A 7,288-nucleotide genomic window follows, 5' to 3' on the forward strand; every position below is an offset into this window, starting at 1 on the left:
AAAGAAGGAGGAAAAAAAATAAAAATAATAAGGGTGTTCAGCTCATTGGTCGAACCAGTTCGGGAAGAAAGAAGAAAAAGAAGAAGAAAGAGGAAAAAGGAAAGGAGAAGAAGGGGAAGGGGTTTGCATGTACAAGCTATGGACATCTCGCCGAGCCAACTCGATTCAGTAATGCAACTCGCTCTTCTCATTCATTCAATTGGAGTAGTTTCAATTTTAGGGCTTGGAATTTAAAATTATGTGAGATTCGAGCCGCGAAGTCCTTTTTCAGTCGTTAAGCCACGCATGTGTGTGTGCGTGTGTGTGTGTGTGCGCGTGTGTGAAGTTTAGGGTGTCTTAGACTCATAGGATTTTATAGAACTTGATGAGCTTACGGTTTGCTTGAAGCAAAATTTCGAAATTTCCTGCGCGTGATAAACAGTGCATGTCTAGCAATTTCGGGGCCATATTTTGTTGGTTTTTTACTTAATTTTGGAATGTCAAGTTGAAATCCTTATAGTATGTTGAAAAAACTTTCTATTGACTGTGAGAACATTTGGAACAGGGTTCGATAGAAAGAGTTATAGCTTAACCAAATTTTGCGCTCAAGTTTTGTATTGCGAACGGCTTGAATAATTGCTTTAGATATGAGATTTATTAGCACGTATGTGTCGTTTTATACATAGTTTAGTCGAGCCATTAGTTGAGATAGCATTTTACTTGATTTTGATGATATTTCTCGCTTATATGATAGGAGTGCGAGTTCGTTGATTTGTTTGGTTTAGGACATATTCAAGTAAGTGGTGTTATCTCCTCTATAGATTTTTCAACTCATGTCTTGAAAGAGATAAAGCTTTGAGTATCGTACGAGTAATTAAAGCATGTCCATTGTATAAAAGTTTGGATTGGGCAATTACAACCTTTTAATTTGAGAACAGTTTTGTAAAAAGTATTATGAAATGATACATATGTATAGCTTTGTGAATTGGTTTATGGAATAAGTTATAAAATAATATTGAGAAATGTTTTATGAAAAATGTCACAAAAAGTTATAGAAATTGATTTGTGAATTTGGTTTATGAAATGATATGAGAAATGCTTTACGAAAAAGTACTTATATAGGAAGAACTAAGTTACAAAAGGTTATATGATTTTTATGAAATGCATTGTGGATTATGAGATTGATTATGAATTGAATTTCTGAATATTAGAGGATGTGGGTTTAGTGCTCAATATCGTTGTAGGCCCATTGAAGGGCTTGTAGGTATACATACTAGATTTAGGGTATCTTTCTGGATCGAGCCACCAGTTCTACAGGTGGAGACCTTGTCAAGGGAAGAACCTTAATCATCTTGGCTTGATATAGACATTGATGAGTGCACGGATCCATGACAATATCCATGTCATGGGAATTGCAAGAATGAGCCTAGCGGCTACACATACGACTGCCCATTTGGCATGACTGGGGATGGCAAAATTGGTTGCCAAACTTCTCGTCTTGTCATGATTGCTGCAGGTAATTCTACTTCCCTTGCGGAGGTCGCTCTCAACAATGTAAGCTATTCTTGCTTTAGCCTACGAAGTGGCTTGTGTTGAGATGTTCTGAAATTGTATTTGATTCTACTTTGGAAAAAAAAAGGCGAGTCTCGCCTGTTGATCGTAAAGGCCATAAATTTTTGTGTCTTAGGATATTTTGTATAGGAATTACAAAAACTGTGAGGAGTCGTGAACCATTAAAATCCGAAAATCTATGCCAGGTAACCCAGAACTGGCCCTCATCTGAGGTTTATATATATTCTCCTATTCACCGAGAGACCCACACGGTCTGATTTTATTTCTTTTGATGGTATATTCACTGCACACGCCACACTTTTTGCTTTTACTTCAAAAACACCCTGATTAAAGGCTAGAAGGTCCAACCTCTATCTATATGATTGTGGCTTTGACGGACATTTAGGATATGAATGATATTATTTTATTTTTCTATTTTTTTCTATTTCCGGGAACAGGTATAGAACAAAAATTCATTTAATAATGCAATTTCATTTTTCTATTTCCGGAACAAAATTTTAGCCTATAAATAGTTTTGGAACAAAAATGAAAAGTGGAAATTTTCTACTTTTTTTTTCTAGAACAGAAATAAAAATAAAAAATCTTCACATCACCCACTCTTATTACCCATCACCCAGGTGGAGATATTTAAGAAGGCTTATCAAACGATTTTTTGTTTTGGGAACATAAATTTTGTGTCATCATCAAATGTGTATCTTCGCTCAAAATTCATCTAGGAAATAAAATTAGAAAATTGTATTTTTTTAGTTAGAAATTATTCTCAGAAACAACATGGTTATCATTCGCACAGTTAATGGCCAATGGCTAAGGTGAAGATTGGTGACATTACAAGGAATTTGATTGGTGCATACGCGCGCATGTGCGCATATGATTTTGTGGAAAATGTAAGTCTATTTCAGCAAGTTGGGGCATTTTTGTGGTTTAGCTTTATCTGGATTCTCCATTTGGTTAAGGGGGTCAAGTTAAAGATTAAATTTTAGTTCTTAAATCTAGAAGGTCTGTCACGCCCCGATCCTCATCACGTGCCTATCCTTCAACTTTGGTCGATTTTAAAATGCGATATCCCAGAATTACGTATTGCCGACCCTTTCCTTTTTAATAGCACATGCGGAAGCAGTTATAAAAATTCCCAGACAATAAAGCAATGGGATATAAAAGTAGGATTAGAAACTTGAACCTGAAAACCAACACTATTATGTACATATATAACAACTCAGTCATACATATACATATACAAGCCAAGTTAAAAAGGTCAGTTTCTATTCAAATAGGTTCTACAGCAAAAGTCATCAGATAGGAGTGGAGTCTCAATTCTCATCAGGATCCTACTCTGGATTATCCTCGGGGTTCTCCTCCAGATACTCCTCTTCGGTTCTTTCTCCTCAGGCTCCTCATCAGGGTCCTGAATTGTTGTCCCACAACCGGGATGAGATTACGTCTCAGCAAGTTCTACCCCCTAAAACCCGATTAGTAAACCAATACACCTTAGGGCTGCCTATGCACAACACAAGTCAGATGACTTACCTTGGCCTCAGTCCCAACCTGCAAATTAGTATAGTTCAATAGGCACCCAAACAATCACAAAAGATCGAAACATCGATCAAATCGACTTAGTCGATTACATGTCAATCGAACCTTCATCGGTTATTTCCATTCAATCAATCAATTCACAACATAGATCAAAACAATGATCAAATCGACCTAGTCGATTTCATGCCAGTCGGACCAACTCTAGGTCATTCCCAAACATCAATCACATGTACTCTCTCGGGCGTCTTTTTTGCCAACTGCCATACCATCACCAATCACGTGCATTCTTTAAAGCGCTGTTTTCGCCAATGATATCCCAATCACCGAATCACGTATCATTTCTAGGGCGTCATTTTCGCCAATGATTACCGATCACCGACACCATGCGTTTTTTTAAGGCGCCGTTTTCACAAGTGATATCCTCGATCACCGAACCACGTGTCCTTTCTAGGGCGTTGTTTTCGCCAAGGTGACATTGATAATAGATAACATCGTGGATTCTTTAAGCGTCGTTTTCACCAGTGACATTTCCTTAATCACTTAACCACGTTTTGTCTATAAGTCATTCACGTGCGTTCTTTAAAGCGCCGTTTTCATCAGTGATACTTTCAATCACCGAACCACGTATGTCCAAAAAATATCGTACCCGATTGGTCTCAGCCAATAAAATTCTCAATTAGCTCTCACCATTCTCCCTCTATATAGCCCATCAGCATATAACTGACGCTATATACTCATACTCGACCATCTATCAATCAATTATTCAATTCCACTCAATTTCAACCAATTAAGGAACAATTCCTCAAATTGCACAATCAATTCCATTCAGCACAATGCGGAGCTCAAATAAATAAACGGACTGCACCACGACAATCAGCACGAAATTCCGATCACCGGCCATCTCGGTTGAATTTCCGGAAAATAAATAATTAAATAATTAATTTCAAAATTTAAATAAATAAATACAATAATTCCAACAACATAAAACTCAATTAAATAAACAAACTGCACCACGATCATCAGCATAAAATCCCGGTCACCGGCCATTCCGGTTGAATTTCCGGAAAATTAAATAATTAAATAATTAATTTCGAAAATTAATATTTAATTACTAAAAATTCCATTTAGGCTCGAAATGCCTAATTGAAGCCCGATAAGGGTCGGGAAAATCCCTAGAAGCATTCAATAAATACTATAGGCAATTCTCTAGTTAAGTACACTAGCTATCTAATTAATATGCAATACAATTAACTAATAATCACTAATCCATTCTAATCTAACCACCTACTTACACTTAATTAACACTAATCAACCTTTAAGTATAATTAGAAAACTAAGAAGGCATTAGTGAGCAAAACTCACTTGTGCATAGCGAAGACCCTAACACCACGACGGCGACGCGACGGCGGCCGAAATCCAAATTTTCGGCGGCGTCGGCGGATACTTGGGCTGGGCCCAAAAGCCTTGCAAGCCCACAGAAATTCAATGGGCTTAGTCTGGGCTTCAAGTGAACTGGATTAAGGCTGATAATGGGCTGAACTAAACTGAACTGGGCCTGTCTTCGCGGGCTTGGGCTGCTGAGCTTGGGAAAATAACGAACTGGGCTGAGCTTGATGGAGGTGCTGGGCCAAAACCTGAGCTGGATGGGCTGAAGCTTGCTGGGCTGAAGAGGCCGAACAAGTTGTGAGATGGGCTGGTCAAAGAGCTGGCGTCGTTGGCTTGAAGAAGACGGACCGTGATGATGGGCTGACCAAATTGCTGAAGTTGCTGGCCTCAATCGGTGGCGTGGAGTTGGTTGGGTAAACCGAAGCAGCAACTATGGAAGAGGGTCGGTGGCGCTGGCAGCTGCTCGGTTGCTTCGTGGCCGCGTGCTGCTGGAGACGAAGGCATAGAGAGAAAACTTGGTGGAGTTTCGAAGGTCAACACCAGCTTCGCTGGTTGACCGAGCTGGAGGAATCAATTCGGTGGGGGAAGCTGGCGTGGCTGCAGTGGAAAAAACCGTGGAGATGGGAGTCGGGAGCTTCTGCGGAGACGCGTGGAGATGGGGCGGCCTGCTGGCGTCCACGAACTTGCTGGCAGCAAGGGTGTCAACGCGGCTGGCTTTCGGCGAGGGAGGTTGACTGGTGAAGTTGCAAGTCCGGTCGCTGCTGGACGTGTGGCTGCGGCAGCGAGAGATGAAAGTGGAGCAGGCGGTCGGTGGCGTCGTGGACGACCGCACGTGGAGATCGCGGTCAACAATGGCAAGAGGGAGCAGCTTCGGTTGACTGGCTTCGTGCGGCAAAGGAGAGGAGACACAAAGAAGTGGAGCAGTGGCGGGCTGGCAGCTTGCAGGGAATTGAGGCAGGAATTTCGGTGGTTTTGCCAGGAAGAAAATACGAAAGAAGAAGGGCAGAATAGCTATAGTCTTCGGTGGGGGCAGGGTTCGTGCGGTGGAGAAGGGAGGTCGGCGAGACTTGCTGCTGAAGCCGAAGAAAAGGAACAAAAAGTCATTACCCTTATCCCTTTAATTGAATGTTTGGTCTCCCTTGAGCCTACAAAAATATCTCAATTTTCCCCATAATTCTTCCTTGGATTAATATCCACAAATAATCCAACTTAAAACCAAATATTGCACCCCCTCCTTGAAGCTCCGAATTTCACTAACTTTCCTCTCCAATTTCTTCGACAAATTTCCAGATCGACATCCAATTTGAATGAAGACAAAGCCCATAGAATTTCTACAAGTGCTTTCCTCGTCAAATAAACTTGGCTTGCAGTTCAAAATTTCCTTCAAACGAGCTAAATCAATTTCCGCTATTTTTCCGCGATGTCCGAATCCATTTTCCGTAAAAATCTCGAGTCTCTGAAAATCTTCCGAGACGAGTCGACGTTCCTAGAATTTATTGTGACATGACAGAATCTTCATTTCTGAAATCGGGCTTGAATTCACGGTTAATTTTTTATTGACGCATTTTTAGTGTAACCTAGACTATCGGGTAATTTTCAGAAAATTTTAGTGCAAATGACCCATGGTTGATTTTTTTCGAGCCACTATGAACCCACTCAACTCATTGGTGACTCTCGGTTGTCGTGAAAATCTTGAGAATTCAAATACAAACACAGGATACCAAAACAATAAGAAAATCGGTCCTAGTGCTAGTCGATGAGAAATTTTCAATTTAGTGGTGTCACCCACGATTAATGTGTCTCTCGTTGAACCGGCCTATATTTGATTTCAAATAGATTTTATACTGTGCCGCAATGGTCTCTGAAGATAGACACAGTCGAGAAGCCGATTCCTAGTCGAATTCTCAAGTCTATTTGCCTTAAAATCCTTATTGGTTTCCCCAGATAATCTAGTTATCTCGAGAGTGATCAACTCTGAGAATAGCCCTATAGGCGCATCAATGAAATGCCCAATTTATTCAGTAGAAAACATAGTTGAAAATTTGGGATATCACAAGGTCCAAATTCAATATGTATAAAGTAAATAAATTTTTGGGGAGACTAATCCATTCATTACTCAAATTTGTGTGGCGGTCATTGTAGCGGCAACCTTATGCATAGTTGTTAGTGGCCTAGTCTTGTTCATATGCAGGGTAGAGCTAAAGAGAGATATTTTAGGCAAAATGGGGAGAGATCTTGAAGCACCAGAGAGTGAAAATCTTCACTATCAATTGGCTAAAGCCACCAACAATTATGATGCTAGCAAAAGGTCGGTGAGGGTGGTTTTGCTTCAATTTGCAAAGGCAAAATTGATGGCCGCATTCTAGTCGTGGTCAAGAAGCCTAGAGTTGTCCCTATCAAGAAGCCTAAAAAAATATCAATGACATATCTTTGAGTACTCACGATGAATTCTTGCACGAAATCAACATTATTTCACAGGTGAATCACAAGAATTTGGTCAAGTTGCTAGGGCATATGTTTAGAGATGAAATTGCCATTGTTGGTCTATGAATTTATCTCAAATGGGACTCTCTATCACCACCTTCATGACAAGAGATCGATTGTCTTGCGGTCATGGAAGAATCGCCATAGGATTGCCTTGGAAGCTGCCTTCGCCCTTGAGCACTTGCATTCTTGCGCCGACCATCCGGTCATTCATAGTGATGTCAAGTCTCTAAATATACTTTCGGATGAGAAGTACACAGAAAAAAATGTCTAATTTTGGAGCCTCAATTTTGATTTCACCTGGGACTTATATAGCCAAAAGAATACAAGACACAAT

General features: G+C 40.2%; 1 long non-coding RNA gene across 1 annotated transcript; it reads right to left on the minus strand.

Moving 5' to 3' along the window:
* Positions 1-2,729: 2,729 nt before the first annotated feature.
* On the minus strand, positions 2,730-5,502 carry LOC120294233. The gene is made up of 2 exons (XR_005551732.1): positions 4,444-5,502; positions 2,730-2,953 (listed from the first exon to the last, which is right to left on the minus strand). It is a non-coding gene; the product is annotated as an uncharacterized LOC120294233 (long non-coding RNA).
* Positions 5,503-7,288: the final 1,786 nt, after the last annotated feature.

The sequence above is a fragment of the Eucalyptus grandis genome, chromosome 6, assembly GCF_016545825.1.
Source record: "Eucalyptus grandis isolate ANBG69807.140 chromosome 6, ASM1654582v1, whole genome shotgun sequence".
In the NCBI taxonomy this organism is placed as follows: Eukaryota; Viridiplantae; Streptophyta; class Magnoliopsida; order Myrtales; family Myrtaceae; genus Eucalyptus; species Eucalyptus grandis.